This window comes from Eptesicus fuscus, chromosome 9, assembly GCF_027574615.1.
Source record: "Eptesicus fuscus isolate TK198812 chromosome 9, DD_ASM_mEF_20220401, whole genome shotgun sequence".
In the NCBI taxonomy this organism is placed as follows: domain Eukaryota; kingdom Metazoa; phylum Chordata; class Mammalia; order Chiroptera; family Vespertilionidae; genus Eptesicus; species Eptesicus fuscus.
This window is the reverse complement of record NC_072481.1, coordinates 15023604-15043779: the sequence shown is the minus strand read 5'-3', so window position 1 is coordinate 15043779 and position 20176 is coordinate 15023604.

The window sequence follows — 20176 nt, the reverse complement described above, 5'->3', positions numbered from 1 at the left end:
CACCCAGGCTTAGTTGCACAAGGCCTCACCTGGATCCAGGGACACATGGTCTCACCCAGACCCAGGAACGTTTGGCCACTCCCAGACCCAGGGCCACTTGGGCTCACCCGGGCCTAGGTGCACGAGGCCTCACCCGGATCCAGGGACACATGGTCTCACCCGGACCCAGGGACGCTTGGCCTCTCCCAGACCCAGGGCCACTTGGGCTCACCCGGGCCTAGGTGCACGAGGCCTCACCCGGATCCAGGGACACATGGTCTCACCCGGACCCAGGGACGCTTGGCCTCTCCCCGACCCAGGGCCACTTGGGCTCACCCGGGCCTAGGTGCACGAGGCCTCACCCGGATCCAGGGACACATGGTCTCACCCGGACCCAGGGACGCTTGGCCTCTCCCAGACCCAGGGCCACTTGGGCTCACCCGGGCCTAGGTGCACGAGGCCTCACCCGGATCCAGGGACACATGGTCTCACCCGGACCCAGGGACGCTTGGCCTCTCCCAGACCCAGGGCCACTTGGGCTCACCCGGGCCTAGGTGCACGAGGCCTCACCCGGATCCAGGGACACATGGTCTCACCCGGACCCAGGGACGCTTGGCCTCTCCCAGACCCAGGGCCACTTGGGCTCACCCGGGCCTAGGTGCACGAGGCCTCACCCGGATCCAGGGACACATGGTCTCACCCGGACCCAGGGACGCTTGGCCTCTCCCAGACCCAGGGCCACTTGGGCTCACCCGGGCCTAGGTGCACGAGGCCTCACCCGGATCCAGGGACACATGGTCTCGCCCGGACCCAGGGACGCTTGGCCTCTCCCAGACCCAGGGGCACGTGGCCTCACCCGGGCCTAGGTGCCCGAGGCCTCACCCGGATCCAGGGACACATGGTCTCACCCGGACCCAGGGACGCTTGGCCTCTCCCAGACCCAGGGCCACTTGGGCTCACCCGGGCCTAGGTGCACGCGGCCTCACCCGGATCCAGGGACACATGGTCTCGCCTGGACCCAGGGGTGTGTGGGCTCTCCCTGACCCAGGGGAGCTTGGCCTCGCCCGGGCACGGGCTCCAGCGTCATCCGGGTCCAGGGGCACTTGGCCTCACCCGGACCCGGAGTCCGGCCTCACCTGGACCCAGGGGCATGTGGCCTCACCTAGACCCAGGGACGTGAGGCCTCACTTATACCCAGAGGCGTGTGACCACACCCGAGCCCAGAGGCGCGCAACCCCGCCCGCACCCGGGTCTCAGTGGGGCCCCGTCTTCCGGATCCCAATTCCTGCCGGTCAATCCCCCCTCAGCAATTCCCCTGGCCATCCTTCCGGAGCTCCAGTATGGCTGCTGCAGAACTCGTCTGGCGGCGGCTCGGCGAAGCTCCGGTGCACCCGGTGCATGGCGGTGGGCCAGTCTGGCGTCGCTGTGTCGGCCCTTGCGTCTGCATCGGTGGCCGGTCGCCGAGCATGCGCACCTGGCCGCTTCCGGGGCGTTGAGATTCTTGACGGACTCAGAGGTCAGCAAGCGCGGAGTCTCCCACCCCATGTCTCATAGGGGCTCGTCTGTCCGTGCTTGGCTGCCAGTGGAGCCGTCCCCTCAGCCAGAGACCGCCGGGGGAACTGCGCCGAGCACGTTCCAGGCCGCTGTTGTATCGCCTGAGCCATAGTTCTTTTGTGTCGCCTGAGCTGTAGTTCTTAAAGTGTGGTCTTTGGGTCACCGGCATCAGCATCATCCCACATCCCCCTCTTTTATTCTAGTTGTAGAGCATCTACTCAGCCAGCCCTATGGTGGTCTTGGATGGTGTCTGCTCTGCTCTCTTGTCGTAGTCTCAAAGTTGTTGTGGTAGGCAACAATCAGGCTTCCGCCCTATGCCTCCATCTTGGTCCTCCTTTGTATAGTTAAGTCTTGATTGGTGTTGGTGTCACTGGGGGGGCTCTCTTTGTCTATAAAGGAAGAGTTGCTGTGCAGGAGACACGTTTATGGGCCGGGTCTTGGTGCAGCAAAGCTTTGGCGCTCACTGAATATTCCCGTTGAATGTGTCCCTTATGCACGTGGTTGAAATCTGGTGTCATCTCCCACAGACCACTAGATGCCCTCCTTTCTGGGTCTCCAATGGGGTGTAGATCAGCTACTGCCTTAGGCACTCAGCAAGGATTACAGCAAAAACTGTAGTTTCTTCCTCCTGTCTGAGTGGCCCTGGAGCAGTCCGACTAGAACAGCAGATCATCTGGTCCGCTGCCAGAGGGCAGTCCACCCACATGCATAAGCCGTTGCTTGGGGCGCAGGTGTGCCTGCAAGACTTGCGGGGCAGGTCTTCAAGACGTGCGGGGCGGGTCCCAGGGCGGGGCGGGGTCTCAGGGCGCCAACAGGCCATGGTGCGGCGAGCCTCGATGGCTGTGAGTCTGGTCGTTCTGCCTTCCATGTATCTAAGTCCCCTCGTTCCGCACTCCAGCGCAGCAAACACTGATTGCTGGGCGCACCTCTGCAAGAGTCCCGCCTCTCCCCGCAGGCATCTGGGTCTCCCGGGGTTCGCCAGAAGATGGGTTTCAGGGTGATGGAGAGCTAATCTCCCTTAGGTTTGGAACAAAAGCCCCTTTCCCCCGCCACCAGCCAGACCCACGCACCTCCACACCTCATCCCCTCCGATTTCGCTGGGTGCGAGGCAACAGAACAGCCTTTAACCTCTGCCGCCATCTTTTTCAAACTTCTCAATTTGTACTTCTTAATCCCTTCATTTCAGTCAACTTTACTGAAGTCTAGTGCCGCCGGGAGGTGCACGGAAAGGACGCCCGGGCCTCCGTCCGGTGCGCGGTGCGCGCGTCCCGCGGAACCAGGCGCGTGAGGGCCGCGCGGCTGGGACGGGCGCTGGGAGGCCGCCAAGCTCCAGGCACCGCCATCGCCGCGTTCCGGACGTCGCCGCCGCGGCGTCCCCCCAATTTATACTTCTTAATCCCTTGAATTCAGTCAACTCTACTGAAGTCTAGCGCCGCCGGGAGGTGCACGGAGAGGGCGCCCGGGCCTCTGTCTGGTGTGCGGGGCACGCGGCCCGCGGGACCAGGCGCGCGGGGGCTGCGCGGCGGGGACGGGTGCTGGGAGGCCGCCGGGCTCCGGGCGCCGCCGCTGCGGCGGCGTCCCCAGCGTCCCGGGCCGGGCAGCCTGCGGGGGGCGGCGGAGTTGCGAAAGTGAGTGAGTTTCCCAGGGTTTCGCCCGGAATGGGGTTCAGTGCAATCGGAGCTGGTGCTCAGCGCACTCCGGAGCCTTTATCTCCTTCCTGCCAGTGAACGCCGGCCAGGTCATCAGCCGCCCCCTCCTCTCCGGTTCCATCCTCCCCGCAGGCGCGTGTGCTCGTGTCTCCGCCCGTTTCTCCATACCTCAGGCTTTTATGGCTTCCCCGACTGTCCCCGTGGCCTTCTCCTTCCCCCCAGCTGTGGGCATTTCAGTCCGCCAGCTCTCCTGTGGTTCTGGACGATGTCCGTTCTGACCTCTAGTTGTATTTTTGAAATTGTTGTGCCCGGCTGCAGGTTAGGTGTTTAACCTATGCCGCCATCTTGGTTTCCCAGCTGTGGGTTTTTCTTTTATTATTATTTTAAAATACGTTTTTATTTATTCCAGAGAGGAAGAGAGAGGCAGAGAGATAGAAACATCAATGATGAGAGAGAATCATTGATTGGCTGCCTCCTGCACGGCCCCCACTGGGGATTGAGCCTGCAACCCGGGCCTGTGCCCTGACCGGGAATCATATGTTGATGCTCAACCACTGAGCCATGCCAGTTGGGCTGCCTGTTCATATTTGAGCTTCACATCCTGGGTCCTCCTGCCTCCCCTCCTGCAGCCTCCATGACTCGGGGCAGGGAAGCGGGGGGAGGGCAGGGAGACGATGTGTATGTGGTGGTGGTGGGGGGGGGGGCAGTGTGGCTGCCACAGAGGGCTATCCCTGCCTGTCCCTGTGGTTGCTGGGTCCCCAGGGGGCCCCTAGGGGGTCACCTGCCTCCAGGTCCTCCTCTCCCAGCCTTTTCTGATGACCAGGGGCTGATGCCAGGGCAAGCGGTGGCCTTGGACACTGGCTCCTGCCCCAGGACTGACCACAGTGGCCGCATGCAGCCCGGGCCTCCAGGATGCTGACCTTTCCGAGCCCTGACAAGGCATTAGTGTTCACACAGAGGCCAGGCCTGGCCCTGCGCCCATCCGGTCACTCCCGCGTCCCCGGGGCCTCCCGACTGCCCCTAAACCCACTGAATAAATGAATAATGGAAACAAGATGAGTAATAGCTCTGCTGGTGGCCTGGGGAATTGGAGGCAAAGAGAATCCTGAGGGGATCTTTGGGCGGAGAGCCCAGCTCCGAACGGCAGGAGGGATGCTGGGGATGTGAGGGTGTGAGGGGACCCAAATAGCCCTGCTCCAGGAGTGGGGAGTCCTGGTCCCAGTGGGGAGGGGCCGTGAGGGAGGGCTCGCGGGGCTGGGGGGAGTGGTGACAGCACACACTGCCCTCCGGCCACACGCCCGGCCAGCGCTGCCACTTTGCTGGGTGGGGGAGTGTTCCCTGAGGGTAGGATGCTGGGCCCTGCCTGGAGGGGCTGGTGTAGCAAGTGGGTTCTAATCCTGGCCCCTCTGCTTTCTAGTCGGGTGACCCTGGGTAAGTTACTTAACCTTCCGAGCCTCCGTTTCCATCATCTGTAAAGTGGGGAGAATCCCAGCACCTACCCCATAGGCGTGTTTGGGATGAGAATGAGCTGATGTATTCAAAGTGCTTAGTGCAGCCCCTGACGTTTCTTAGGGTTGAATAAAGAGCAGCAATTCTCCACGCCTCCCCTGTCCCTTATTCGTTTAGTGTTATGGGTTCAGGGTGGGTCTCCCTGAACCCATAAATCCCTGGGGGGACAGGGATTTATGCCGAGGGGACTGGAGGGGTCTTGGGCAGTGTCCTCTCTAGAGCCAGTGCCCAGGAAACGCTGCCTTCCCGGGAAGCCCCCACCGCTGTGGGTTTGGGTCTGGGCACCGCCGGCCTCACCCCGGACGGGTCTGCAGAAAGCAGTTGGATGAGGGGGTGCGAGCCAGCCTTGCTCTGGGCTGAGGCTGTGGTGTTCCAAGCTCCGGCAGCCCTGCAGTGGGTGGGTGGGTGGGGGACCAGGCTGAGCTGCCACTGCTCTCGGGGACCCCTGGCCTGCCGGGGGTGGGAGCCAGCATTCTCAGAGAAGGTCCCCGTTGCCCCTTTGGTGACAGTCTTGAAAAACACAAAGTGAAAAAAATAGGCCCCACATGGACGTTCAGTGAACGAAAGGGCCTGGGAGGGGAGGGCGAGGTCTCTGCTGAGGTTTAGGTCTGGGAAGAAAGCAGCTTCCTTCTAAACCTGGGACCTGGACTCCTTCGGGGAGCCTTTAGGCCAGGCTGGGCACTTTCCTGAGCTTCATTCCACAATTAAACTGACCTCCCCCAAGAGAAAGCTCTTAGGGACATACAAGCCTCAGTTTCCTCGTCTGTCAAATGGGCTGTCGTGAGGCACCACGTGTAAAGCAGGTAGCACAGGGCCCAGCCCTCAGGACCAGGTCAGACCGAGCCCCGGTACTTTTCCCTTGTAATGGTTCTGAGGCAGGGGCTGCCCCGTCCCCATTTCACAGAAGGAAATGAGGCTCAGAGAGAAGTGGTTGGGCAAAGGTTGCCCAGCAAGGCGGTGGCACAGCTGAGATGGGTGGCAGAACCACTGCCCTCTGCCTCCCCACAGCCCTGCCCTTCCCCACCCTCCCATCCTGGGACTGGTGTCATTGGCCCCTCTACTTTCTAGTCGGGTGACCCTGGGTAAGTTACTTAACCTTCCGAGTTAAGTGCACCCACAACAGTGGCCTGGGGTGCCTGGGAACCCGCTCATCCTCTCCCCACCACTGTCACCTCCACTGGCTCTCAGCCCCAGCTGGACCTGTGGTCTGGACCAGCCCAACTCTCATGGCTAGTGGTTGAGACCCCAAAGCCACAGTGAGCTGTATTGATTGAGGGCCATGTGGTGGGACCCCTGTGTGGGCAAGGCTCTGAGACGGTGGGAGGGGCGGGGCCAGCCCTCCAGGAAAGGAGTTAGTCTCTGCTCAGCCCTTCGGTCTGTGGGCAGGGGCTGGGTCTTTGGAAGAACGAGAGGAAGCAATGGGCCAGCACACAGTAGGCCCACACTCTGCACGTAGTTAACCCTCACAATTCTTGGAGTAAGCGATACCATGCTCCATCTTTACAGGTGAGGAAACTGAGGCATGGATTGAGGAACCTGCCCAAAATCACACTGAGAAGCAAGGGAGGGGGAGGCTGTCAGGCTCCAGAGCTGGAGCTTTTGTGCTACTTTAACGGGCAACAAGGACCTGTTAAAAGCTTGTCCTTGCCCTGGCTGGGTGGCTTAGTTGGCACATCAAAGGGTTGCAGGTTCGATCACCAATTGGGGAACATATGGGAGATATGGGAGGAGACCAATCAATGTTTCTCTCTCATAGCAATGCTCCTCTCTCACATCGATGTTTCTCCTCTCTCTCTCTCTCTCTCTCTCTCTCTCTCTCTCTCTCTCTCTCTCTCCCCCCCCCCCCATCCTCCCCAGTCCTCTCTTCTAAAATCAATAAACATGCCTCTGGGTGAAGATTAAAAAATTAAAGAAAAAAAAAAAAAAAAAAGCCTGTTCTTAGTGGGCAGAGGCGATTCCTTGAGGGAGAGAATCGGAAGCCGCTAACGGCGGATGTGAATCAGTGCCCACCAGGAGGCCCGTCTCTGCCCCTGGAGGCCTGAGCTCAGCCCCTGGGGCCCCACGCTGGGCATAATGTGATGGTTAAACAGCTGGGCTTCGGGGCCAAGAGGCATGGCCTGCACCATGGTGGGGTCAAAGCGAGAATCACACCAACAGCTCACGCTCGTCGAGACCGTGCTACGCGGCAGGCACTGTCTGCGGTGGGCATAGTAGCGAACTGAACAGGCTAACGTCCCTGCCCTCCAAAGGAAACTGAGGCACAGCAAGGAGAGGGGGGCTTGTTGAGGGGGCACGACTGCTCGATGAGAGATCCAGACACACATTCTGAAGGTGTGGTCAGGAGCTGCCTCTCCAGGGGTCCAGGGGCCAGACTCCAATAGACCTGTCTGGGGCAGGGGTGGTGCCAGCAGCCTGAAGCCCGCTGGACCCTCCGGGCTGATGCACATGCTGTTTCTTCTGCCAGGAGTGCATTTTCTTTTTTCACCACCTGGATAACTCCTACACACCCTTCAACACCCAGCTCAAGTGTCATGTCCCCAGTGGAGTGCCTTTGGCTTGCTTAGGGACCATTGCCTGTGTGACAACACTGTCACCAGCCCTTACCTCTGCCCGTACTCAGTCCTTGCTTCTCCTCGCATTACTAAGGAGACCCCTGAGGGGCTGCAGAACATCCTGAGGTGCTGGTCCCGGACACAGTCAGTCCTGGGGAGGAATTCCAGATCAGATCTGCCCTTTCCTTGCTGAGCGGTCCTTGGCAAGGGTCTTAAACCTTCTGAGTCTTGGTTTCTGTGGAATGAGGCAGGAAGGCCGGCCCCTCGCGGTTGTCAAGGCTAAATGAGATGATGTACGTGATGTACTGGTACCTTAGCCTGGGCTGATCCAGAAGCAGACCCTGAAACTAGGGTGTGAGTTGCAGGTAGTCCATTTTGGGCTGTGACCTCAGGGGGCTCCTGCAACTCTGGCCATGGCTGAGCGCTGACCTTGGCCCATCTGGTCTTTGACTCTGCTGATGAGCAGAGCCCTGATCTGAACACAGACTGACTTCTGTTCCTGTCACAGACTGACCCTCAATCAAACCATATCCTGGCTCTGGACCTGGCCACAGACTGACTTTTGATCCCAGCCACAGATCGACCCCAGCTATGGTCTGTCTGACCCTGATCCAACCACAAACCTCAGATCCAGGCTGACCTCCGACCCCAACCATAGCCTGACCTGGTTTCTGGCAGAGGCTGGTCAGGTTCAGATGAGTCACTGATGTCCCTTAGCCCCTCTCCTTGCCAGTGGGTTGAGGTGCAGCCCCCTCTAAGCAGGAGAGGTCTCCTGGGGGACACCGGCTGGTGCAGCAGGGCCTTCTGACGTCTGCAGTCCCACCAAGGCTGACCACGGCCACTAACTCCAGCCCTGCATCCACCGGGCTGGGACTCAGCACCTCTCCTTGGCTGATTAGCCCTTCTGGAGCCCGCTTCCTGCCCTAGTTCTTTGGGGACACTAATCTCTGAGGGTGCCAGGTGGGGTATATCCCTTTAAAATAGAGAACTTTTAAGGAGCCCTGGTATGGGAGGCAGAAGACCAGGGTCTGAGTCCCAGCTCTGCACCGACTCACTCTGTGACCTTGGGCATGACCTTGCTGGGCCTCAGTTTCTCTACCCGCCCTGCCTCTTCTCTACCAGACTTGGGAAGTGCTCCCTAACTCGGGGGAATCTATGAGATGGGAGCAGTGGTTTATAACTCAAGACCTATTGAGATGAACCGAGGAGACAGTTGCCTCAGAGCCTTTGCACTCTCTGTTCCATCTGCTGGAACACTCTTCCCTCAGGCACCCGCACAGCTCACTTCTCCCTCTCTTTCAGCTTCCTGTTCCAATGCCATCTCAGGAGAACCTTCTCTGACCGCATGGGTTAAAATTCCACTCCCTTCCCCAAACGTTCTCCACCCTTCTTCCCTACTCTATTTTTCTCCAGAAGTTACCACCACCCGGCACACGATACATTGGAATTATCTATTTAACTCATTGTCTGCCTCCCTCGCCCAGAATGCAAGTTTCACGAAGGCAGGAATGTTTCTCTGTTTTGCTCACGGTTGTGATCCCCACACGCACAACGTAGGAGCACAGGAGATGCTTGCTGAGTGTCTGTGAAGCGAATGAAGGAATCAATGGCCCATGGAAACCATGGCAACCACCACACCCAGCACTAGCGACGTAACCGATGGTGTTCGCTGTTGTGGTGACTGTCCTCATCAACGGGTGATGCAGCCACCTACGGAGCTGGGACTGGCCTTTGAGATGGTGGGGCCCCGCCTCCTCACAGGAGCCTCGTAAGACCACTCCAGTCCGAGCTGACCACACTCACTCGGCGCTGCGGCGGTTACCACAGGGGGCAGTGGGACAAGCCCTAGTCGTGGAATCTGCCGGTGTGGGGTTCAATTCCCAGGCCCTCTGTTTCCTAACTGTGTGACTGTGAGCACAGTTATGTCCTGTCTCTGGGCCTTAGTTTCCTAACAGGCAGCGGGGAGAATATGAGTACCTTCCCCATCGGATGACGTGGGCACCCACAGTCCTGAACGCGGTGCTGGGCGCACAGCGTGGCCACTGGCTGGGATCCTGGGAGCGCAGGCAGCCTCGCCCTCTGTGTTGTCCCGGGGCCATCACGCCTCGTCCTTGGAACTGTAAGTCCCTGGAGGGACTGGAACCTGATTCTCTTGGCCCCCTCCCTGTCTTCCCAACAGCCTGAGGCCAGGCCCAGTCCAGTAGGTGGAGAGGCCTTCTGTTGGCTGATGGATGGACAAAGCAGTGACCGTGCTTCTGGGTACCTGCTAGTTACAGCCACCAGGGGGCAACCTGACGATGTGCATAAAGGGCTGCCCCTGGTTGGCAACTGCGCGGCTGCTATTCTGGAGCCCACCTGGTCCTGACAGACAAGGGAGGCTGGGTCTGTGCTCTAGCCTGTCAGCTCTCTCTGCCATTCCGTCGGGGGACAGAGCCCAGGAGACCCGGATCCTGAGCGTGGTTCTGCCGCTCACTTGCTATGTGACCTTGGGTAGGACCCTCTCCATCTCTGGACCTCAGTTCCCTCAGCCATCAAAGTAAGAACACCAGCCATCGGATCCTGTCACGTGGTGAGACCCGGCGTTGGTCTCAATTTGTTTTTAATCAGTGACGGTGTTCACGCCTGCCACAAAGTGTTTCTTCCTTTTCCTCCTGATTCCTTCTTCCTGGCAGTGAGAGGGAGGTCTCGCCTTGTTATACGTGCTGCCCTCTGTTGGCTGGAAGAATAACGACAGCTTCAGTGAGTGCCCTCCAAAGTTATCCGTTGACTCACGCACTCAACACTTCCTGGGCCCCTGCTGTGTGCCAGGCCCAGTGCTGGGCTCTGAGAAGACAGCAATGAAATGAGACAGCCCAGGCCTTCAAAGAGAGAGTCATCTGCAGGGGGTTGCACGTTGGGGGTTTTCTCTACCCCGCACCATGCGTCTCCAATCTGACAGGGTAGTACAGTGGTTAAGAACATGGACTCTGCTGGGAGGGGGGGAGGTTTGCCCGGGTGCACAGCTTGACCTTGCCGTTTACTAGGTGTCTGACCTTGGACAAGTTATTTGATGTTTTCTGTGGTTTTGTTTCCCCAACTATAAAGCAGGGATAAGACTACTCCCTCCCTCCCTAAGGCTGCTGCAAAGATGGAATTCGTTCCTATACCTGAAGGACTTACTCAGTGCTCACTCAGTGCCGGGTAGGTGTCAACTAAAGAATGATCAGCACACGTTTGTGGAAAGGTAGAAGGAGCAACACGCACGTTTTTCCGACCTTAACTGGGTGGGAGCTCACCTGTCTCTGAGGAAGTCTTCTGCGAGGGTCAGGACAGGTGGGCCCCTTTTGCAGTGGGCATTTCAGTTCAGCACCCGCCCCCCCACCTTAGAGCGCGGACGTTGGTTTTCACCCCGCCCTCGGGCAGCATCTCCCTCAGGGTTCTAGGTGACGCCGGAGCTGGGCACCCTGGCTCCCGCAGCGGAGCCAGGAAGATCCTAACGACATGGCGAGGGAGAAGCAGAGCCCGGCCTTTAAGGCAGATCCCATGCCGATGGCCGTGCTGGAGCTGATGGTGGTGCTGATGGTGGTAGTGATGGTCCTGGTGGAAGTGGTGGTGGTGGTGCTGATGGTGATGGTGGTGGTAGCTTAACCTAACCCTCCTCTGTCCTGAGTGAGCCCAGTCTCCCTCAGGCCCAGCTACCCTCAAAATCCCAGGACAGGGGATGGCATAGATATTCCCTCGGAACTTCCCAGGGACTAGTTTTGAGCCCCCAAAGGGGGTTATAATAGGAGTACCCCGTACCCCGCCGCATCCTGCCTATCAGGGCTCTGAGACACCTCCTCTCTGTGTGCCTTGGTTTCTTCATCTGTAAAATGGGAAAGGGGAGAAAGCACATTGCTCCTGGGCTTTTAAAGTTTGCTGTGAAGCTTTGATGAAACCTGGACCCTGCCCTCAGGAAATGCAAGCACACACATAGAACCACACGCACATGCAAGCACAGGCACACACAACCACACACACAACCACAAGTCCCTGTGTGAGCAGGGTTTTCAGCTCTTCTGCAGATTCACGGACCCCAGTTCAGCCCCCTGGAAGGGCTCACCTCCAACTCTCTGCCGGCTCCGGCGCTCAGGACTCCCTGGTCCGAGGCCCTCTCTCCTGAAGCCCGAGCGGGGCCTGGGCGACCTGCGCCAGGCGGCACCGGGGAGGCCTGGTGTGTCAGCGCTGCCCTTGTCCGGTCCAGCCTCTCCCCGCCTCCAGCCCCCCTCCCAAGGCTGCTTGGGCCCTGGTGGCCTCGGAGGGCCTCTCGGCCTGCAGGAAAGGCGGAGTCGGCCGGTAAAAGCCACACACACGAGGGGTGGGTGTCAGTGGCGATAGCATCTCTGGCTACTGACGTGGGTGAGGTGAGCTCTTCACACCTGGCCTCCCAGGAGCAGTGACTCAGTGGAATCGGAGAACGAGATTTGTCGCCTCTTACCCACGAGGCCTGTGAGGAGGCTTCTCTGGGGCCTGGACGCCACTCCCTACCCATGGAGCCTTGGGTGGGGGCCAGCAAAGAGCAGGAGGCATGAGATCCGGGCTCCGGCCCGGCTCAACCTCAGCTAAGAAGCCGTTCATGGCCCTGGCCGGCTTGGCTCCGTGGATAGAGCGTCGGCCTGCGGACTGAAGGGTCCCGGGGTTCGATTTCGGTTAAGGGCACATGCCTGGGTTGTGGGCTTGATCTCCAGTGGGGGGCGTGCAGGAGGCAGCCGGTCAGTGATTCCCTCTCATCACGGATGTTTCTATCTCTCTCCCTCTCTGAAATCAATATGTATATTTTTGAATATATTTAAAACAACAAAAGAGAAGCCGCTCATGGTCACGGCGCATTCCAGGTTACAAGGCCTCCCCACCCGCGTCATTCAGGTGAGCCCCACGGGCACCCTGGGGAGTAAGGCTCGGTCTCGCGGTGCAGGAAAAGGCTCGGGAGGACTGGATGACTCGACCAAGGCCCCACAGCCAGGAAGGAGCTGAGCGAGGCCCGACCCTAGTGCTGGCCCCCTGTCCAGTGCTCTTTCCAAGACCCGAGATGCCCCGGCCGCTGAGGCCCCTGTGACTGCCACCGCGAGCCACCGCCTGCCCTCTCCAGCCTCGGTGTCCTCGGCCGTAAAAGGACGCCGGGGACTTTCCAGCTCTGACCTTTTCCGACCGTCAATTCTCATTGTCCCTCCGAGGTAGCAGGTGGGGGACCATCACCCCATTTGACAGATGGGGAACAGGTCCAGACAGGGAAGCAACGTGGCCAAGGTTTCAGGGCAAGGAAGTGGCAGAGCCGGGAGGAGAACCCAGGGCTGCGGACCCCCCGCCACACGTCGGGGGGCCCCGCTGGAGCCGGGCTTCTAAGAAAAAAGCGCGGCTCCCAGAACCCACCGGGGAGCAGGGACTTTCAGGCGCAGCTGTTTCCCAAGTGTGAGCTCAGGCCGCGGCCGGGCGTGGGGGCGGGAGGCCGACCACTTCCTGCCGGGCCGGCGCGGTCCCCGTGAGGTGGTCATCAGAGCCGACCACTTCCCGGTCTGGGCCGCCTTCCCCTTTCTGAGCCGGGTGGCTCAGTGAGGCGCCCCTTTCGTGCTGCGGCCTGGACAGCGTCTGGCCTCTTTTCATTTCCCCCGCTCGCCGCGTCCCTCTCCACAGCCACCAACTGTCGGTCGGAAGCTGCTCGGAGCCGCCTTCCCGGTCCCCCTGTCCGCAGCTGGGCCCTCCCTGCCAGCGGGCCCCTGTCCAGAGGCTCCAGGGCGCGTCTCCTTCCCGGCCGTCCCGTGTGCGGGGCGCTCGTGGGTGTCTGCCCACCGAGGGCCGGGATGAGGCATCACATTCCCGCCGAGGCTCAGAGAGGTCGTGTTGACCCAGGGTCACACAGCCAGTAAGGGGCCGAGCCAGAATCGGAACTCAGATGTATGTGACTCCAAAATCCGCCTCCTTTGCACATTTGATGTCCCCCGGGGCCCCCGGAGGAAGTCGGAGCCAGTGGAGGCTCGGGTGGGAGAGACTTGGGAAGGATCGTGCCGGACACCAAGCTCTCCGGGGGCAGCGGGGGCGTCGGCGGCTCCCAGCACCCAGCCCTGTGCCTGCTCCCACCCAGCTCCACAGACTCTCATAAGCCCTGCGCTTGGTGACGGATGTGAGGGAGACGTGGCCCTCGTCCCTTATGAGAGTAGTGATCATCCTCCGTCTAGGGGCGCAGCACTCAAAAATCTTCAATGCCCCTCGAACCCCACGTGGAAGATCACAAAATCCTTTAGTGCTTCTAGCATGGAAGCCAGAGACGCACGGGGTCTCAGCACGTTAAGGAGGCGGCAGGATGTCGGGATAAAGAACATAGAGCCAGACAAGCCCGGGTTCAAATCCCAGCCCTGCCACGCTGACTGTGGCCTGGGGCAAATGACTTCATTGCCTCGCTGTCCTCCCCTGTGAAATGGGGGTACCACAGTAGAAACCGCCTTAACTGGCCTCCATCTCACCGAGTCTCTGGATGGCAAACACCTCCCTTCCTTTGAAAGGCAGGCTAGCCTCTCCAGGCCACTGCATTGTGAATGCTACGGGCTGGCTGGCCACTGCGGGTGCCATCAAGGGTCTCTGCTGGCTCCGTGAGGGCTGTCTCCAGACCGGTCGCTGCCCGCCGTCATCCCTACACCCGTGGGACTGGAATGAGAGCCGGACAGAGGGCTGTGTCCCTGAGAACTAAGGAAGGGCTTTGGAAAGTTCCGATGAAAGAAAAGGATGCTGTTGAGTTGGGTGTGAGCAAGACAGCGACAAAAGGCAACTGGTAGGAAAATCAGTTGTTAAAATCCTACACAAATGTCTGTAGGTCACAACTCGGGGAAATGATGAAAAATCCAGAAGGATTCTGCCCATAGATCGCTTCCCGAGCATCTGTGAAGCCTCTCCGATCCAAAGAAACCCAAATGGGAACCACAAACTGCAGCCCAGGTTCGCTCAATGCAAGAAACACAAGGTAACGCTTTGGCCGGGGGCCCGGGTCTCAGAGAGCCTTGGCTCTGCGTCAGAAGATCACCTAACAAATGTACACGCACCAGCATTACGTTCAATAAAGTGCTTATTTTATGTATCCGAAGATGTCCTGCTTTAAATATTTCTTCTATTAACAAACCACCTGTCTTGCTCTCATTGGGTAAGAGATTTCTGCTATTAATAGCACTTACCTCACAGGGCAGATGTAAGGACTGAAGAGGTAACATATGCAAAGCATTTGGTGCAATGTCTGGTACACAGCAAATATTAGCCGGTATAATTATCTTCAAAACCAGCCCTCCCACACACACCCCCTCGCAGATGAGAATCCTGAGGCTCAGTGGACGGGTAATTGCACAGGGTCTCAAAGGGAGGCGGGGCTGCAGACGGAGGCCTAGAAGGGGGATTCTTGAACCCAAGTCTGATTCCTGCATTCTCGAGGGCCTCTCCCTGGTCCTGCGTTTTAGAGGGACCGTGCTTCCCGGAAGAACAGTGGCAGGCGCGTGGCGGGCAGGGAGGTCACTGGCAGCGGTTGGCGCTTTCAGCATCCCTCAAGATCCCACTCCCCCCTCCCCGGCCCATCCCACTCGGGGGAGATACATGATTTCTTCCTCTGGTTAAATGAAGGGGAAACGCTGAGTTTACTGTCTCAGTGACCTCTCTGTGTTCACAGACCCCAAAGGCCAAGAGCTACCTACTGTGTGCCAGGGACTGGCAGAGGGTCTGTATTTTCATGTCAAAGAGTTTCATTCATGTCATTAATTATTTGTTTCCTTGTTTGTTGCCTCCAGCAGACCAGGAACCTCTGGGGAGCGGACACCAGGTCTGATTTATCTCATGCCTCTGAGCCCAGCCCAGTGCCTGGCACACAGTAGGCACTTCACAAATGTTTGTTGGACAGATGAGCAAACTGAACAGATGTGAATAACGGGGCGCCCCGGATTTCTCGCTCTCCCACTCTAGACTTTCTGGCTGGGGCTGCCGTGGGGCAGGTCTGGGAGACGTGGCCTGGCCTGGTGCCCAGCCCTCTCCTGCTCCTTTCCCCCTCATCCATCCCTCCATCCCTCTGGCCCCTGACCTCGTCTTCCTAGGGTGTCTGAGAGGTATAGGCGGGGCAGGGCGGACTCTGGGAAAGCGGGCGCTGGGTGAAGCCCCCTCTCCAGGGATGGGTGGGTGTGGTTTGGAGCTTTGTCTCCTCTGAGTCACCTCCGTGGTGTGGTGGGCTGACTCAGAAGGAGAGACAGAAGGAGAACTTTGTCGCTCCTCCTGGTCTCCATGGGTCCTGAGCCCAGCCGGGTGGGGCTGGGCGTGGTGGGAGGAGGGGAGAGGCCACCACAAGGAAGGTGTTAAGACCACAAGCAGGGGACACTGACTCAGATCTCAGAGATCCCAGAGCGCCTAAGCCCCACACATTCCGCACAGGGACACTGAGGCCGGAGGAGGCCGCTGGGTGTGGTGGAGGGAGGAGTCCATCCTGCCTTCACCTCCTCCGCTCCCTGAACCTCAGACTCTGCACCTGAGAGTCTAAGCAAGGGCGTGAGACCCAATTCTCTGCCAGCCAATGGCTCGTTGGCGTGCCAGGGCTTTGCCCAAAGGCCACTGGGGCCGGGAAGAAGAGGCCAAAGGCCAGAGCTACCGTTGTTTGAGCACCTACTGTGTGCTAGGGACTGGCAGAGGGTCTGTACGCATGATCTACATTAGTCCTCATGACAGCCCTCCAAAGCCCCATTTTCCAGATGAGGAAACTGAGGTGCAGGGGGATGATGGCTTGCCCCAGGTGGTACCCTGAGGTGAAGGTCGAGCCGGGGCACCCTGGAGCTGCCTGACCCCAACGTTTTCATCCTTGATCACTAGTCCACAAAGCTCCTGTGTCGCCCCTACCTACATGTGCACCAAGATGCTCAAAGTGTGTCTTCTGACCCTGAACGAGAACTTGGGAGGCCGGCCAGGCCGCTGGGTCTGGACCTCACTGGGGAGCTTGTCTTGCAGACCACAGCCCTCCCAGACCGCCCCTCAGTTGGACAGCTCTGGGGTAGGCATCTGTTTTTCCTTTTATTGTTTCTGGGGCCTTTTCCAACTTCTTGTAGCAAATTTGGAGGAAACAGATACACACAGAAAAGAAAAAGAAAATTCATTCCTTATCCTCGTCACTAGAATATTACCATGTGGGTGCATTTTATTCCGGTATCTATTTTATGCACCCAGTTTTGTTTTTATGAAAACAGGATTGTTTGTCAATAGACATTTTCTAAGCCCCTATTGGGGGTGTGGGCCGTGCTTGGTCCTCCCAGGCCACAGGCTCCTCTTCTCCCCCCTGCCCCACACACACCCCCACCCCCGCTCTCCCCGCCCCGCCCCAGGTCCTGCTGGGCCATGCAGTGCCCCTGAGGCATCACACCCCGGGCCTGGGAGAAGGTGGGCTTTGGGGCCTAGCGGCTCCGGGCTTGACCGTTGCAGCTCTGAGTTCCGGCCGTGTGGCCACAGCTGTGTCGCTTGACATCTCTGAGCCTCGGCTCCCCCATCTGTAAAGTGAGGATCACAGCACTGGTCACGGGACAGTTTTGAGAACCAAATGGGTAAACCCAGGGAGAGGCGCACCGAGCGCTCCGAGAATATTCATTCCGAGCGCTCTCCGAGGGCGGCGGGGCCTCGCGCCTGGGCCGGTGCTGCTGGGCTGGCAAAGCTGGGCCCCGGTCATGGAGGACACCTCTGACAGCTCAGTGATTAGGATCTTCCTGTTCGGGCTGAGGTCAGAGCCTGGAAAACCTTCCGCCACCCTGCGGTGTTTCCCGCGCACGCAGCATCAGGCCCCATCGTCTTCCTTCCCGTGGCGGCCAATGTGGGTGTGATTCTCAACCGTAAAACCCACGCCGACTCCACAGCGGGCGACAATCACAACCCCTCTGAGTTCCACCCCAGGTCCCCCACTCCCCGGGCTGGTGGGGGGATTAGCAGGGTCGGAGAGAGGAGGGGCAAGCAGAGGCCAGAGATGGAGCACTCTTCATCTCTGGGTGACCTGCCAGGATTCAGGTTGGCTCAGGGCAGCTAGTAGATGCTCAATAAACGCTTGCTGTGTGAACAAATGAATGCAAGAGCAGAATCTGGGGAGAAGAAATCTTCATCTTTTCTGTCCAAATTTCAAACCCCAGAGCTGGCCAGGGCCAAAGGGTGCCTGAGGGACCCAGCAGGTAGGTGACGTGCAAACCCACCGGGTGATGGCCGCCTGTCCTGGTCACCCGCCACTCCTCCTAGTGCAGAGCCACGGGCTGGGAGAGCCCGGGGACGGTGGAGGCCAAGTGTCTGGCTGCACAGCTGAGGGCGCCGAGGCCTGAGAGAGGCCTGCTCGGGGCCAGGCGTCTCCACCCCTCACGTCCTCCTTCTCTTTGCAGCTTCCCGCTCCCCATACGCCCGTCCTCCCGCCTCTCCCAGGAGCCTCCGGGTGTTGGAGTGGATGTCACCCGTGTGAAGAGGCCTGCGGCTTGGGCTTCAGGCCCTGGCTCCTCAGTGTTCAAATTCTCGGACTCCTCTGAGCCCCCGCATTCTCATCTGTGGGGTGCTGGGGGGTGGGTGACAGTCCCTGCTCCCAGCTGGGTGAGCACCGGAGGCAGGGGAGGGTGTGAGAAGGGCTTTGGGACTGGGAAGGAGGGCACCTGTACCGCAGACGGCCCCCGCTCCCCTCACTCCCCCCGGGCGCCCAGGCCACTCCCCTGCCACCCTGGAGCTTCCTGTGCCTCCTGCCAGTGGTCCTCGTGCCTCCGCAGGCCGCTGCTGCCTCTCCAAAGGCCTCCGAGGCCCCTGGGAGAGCGACTTGGGCGGTGAGCACCTCAGGGCACTTAGAGCATTCGACGTCAAAGAGAACTCTTGCTTATCTGGCCCGCGGGGCGCCTGCTGGCACGGCCGCTCCCGTCCTCTCCGCGATTCCTACCTGGAGGTTTGCTGGCGCAGCCTCTTCTGGGGTCCCCTGTCCTTTCTCCTCTGCTCTCTGCTGGCACGACGGCCCCGTGGTCAGATAAGCTGACCACCCCCACTGGCCTGGCTGCTGGATCCAGGTCTGAGGCCACGGCTTTCGGCATTCGTGGCAGTACTCGTGGCACCCACCACACGTCACCAGAAGTAACTGCGGCTCCTTCAGCCGGCCCACCACTCAGGGGGCCCTGGCTCCCCCAGGCCCTGGAGACCCAAGACTATGCACCCACCTCTCCCCTGCCACCTCTCTCTAATCTCAGCCCCACCCTGCGGCCAACACCACCCGCACTGGCCCTGGTGGTCTCTGGGCCCCCTGGGGCCCCAGCCACTGGCTGGTGGCAGGAAGTGGTGGGGCCACGGGCCACCCTTCTCCCTCTTACTCCACCGTGCTCCACGGCCATAAGCAAATAGCCTGGGCTTCCCACGTCCATGGAGGGGTGGCTACCTGCTGTCTGGGAAACAGGTCCTCTGCATGACCCCCCTGGGACAATCCTGTCACCCCGAACCCTTATCGAGCAGCAGGTCCAAGGGCCTGCTTTTCCCAGAGGTCACCGAGGACTTTGGTATTAGGAGAGAGAAGTTCTTGGAAAACTTTCCTGGTGACTGCTGTGCCACCGGACACCTGGGTGGGACTTAGTCCAAAATCCTGAGAGCCTACTATGTGCCAAGTGCTGTGCTTGCCCTGGGGATGCAGCAATGCAGGGCCAGACAGGTTCCCGGGGGCACTGGTCAGGGACCAAGGCAGGAAATGGCACAGATCTTGATTTAACTGCAGCCATGATGCACACGCAGAGAGGTGCCGTGTGCCGTGAGGCAACCCACAGAGCCAGTCCCGGAAGGTTCCGGGGGGATATGACCTTCAAGCTGAGGTCCCAGCTTGAGGAGGACATGGTCAGGCAAGTAGGGGAGGAGTCAGTGCTGTGGGTGGAGGGAACAGCATGTGCAAAGCCTCTGAGCAGAAGCAAATGCTCTTTACAGCACTGCAAGTCCCACCTTCATCAGCCACCACTTGCCAAGCTCCTGGCACAGGCCGGCACAGTGGTGGCAGCTGGGGCTCTGGTGTCACCTCGCCTGGGTTTGAGTCTCGCTTTGCACTTACTAGCTATGCGATCATGTGTAAGTTACTTGACTCCTGTGCCTCAGTTTCCTCATCTGTAAAGTGGGAATGATACCAGCAAGCACTTCCTAGAGTTGTTGGGAGGATTAAATGGGATCATTCATATAAAGTGATAGGCACAAAATAAGCACTCAACCAATGTCAGCAACTCTCAGTACTCATAAACCCCGTCCACTGAGCGCCTACTGTGTGTCAGACAACATGCTACGTGTTGTGCAGTTCATCTTCACACAGATCTGCAAGCTTGGATTCACAGCCCCATTTCACAGATGAGAAGACTGAGGGCAGAGGACCGAGTCACGAAGCTGGAGATTGGTTGAGTTATTGGAGGAATCAGGGGCGACTTCTTGGAAGAGGTGGTGGCTGTGATGAGTTCATAAGAATGGGCACCCTCCCCGCCTGATAGCCCCTGACCCCAGCCCCTGGGGCTCCCTGGGTCTGGTGGTGAGACAAGAGGGCACTCCCAAGGCCTTCCAGGAGTCGCAGCGAGGGAAGGTCCCATCGGGCCAGGTTCTCAAACCACAGAGCCTCGAGCGAGCGTCAAACAACAAAAAGGCCTTTCTCACTCTGGATGAGTCACCAGACTGAGAGAACAGACGCCCGGTCGGTCCCTGTGCTGAAAGAGACGAAACCGCACATCTGAAGAAGTTTCCCACGCCACCACCGCCTTTAAATAGCTGCAGAGAAGTGGAGGAGGGAGGGAGGCAGGGGGTGGGAGGCAGGGCTCTCCCCACCAGGCCCTGGCTGGGGTCTCCACCATACCCCCTGCTGGACCCGGACCTGAAGCCGCCTGGAGGCTGGCTGTGGATGGGAGCTCAGGCCTCCTGGGCACCCGGGGAGCCAGCAGAGGTCCCGAGCCCGTG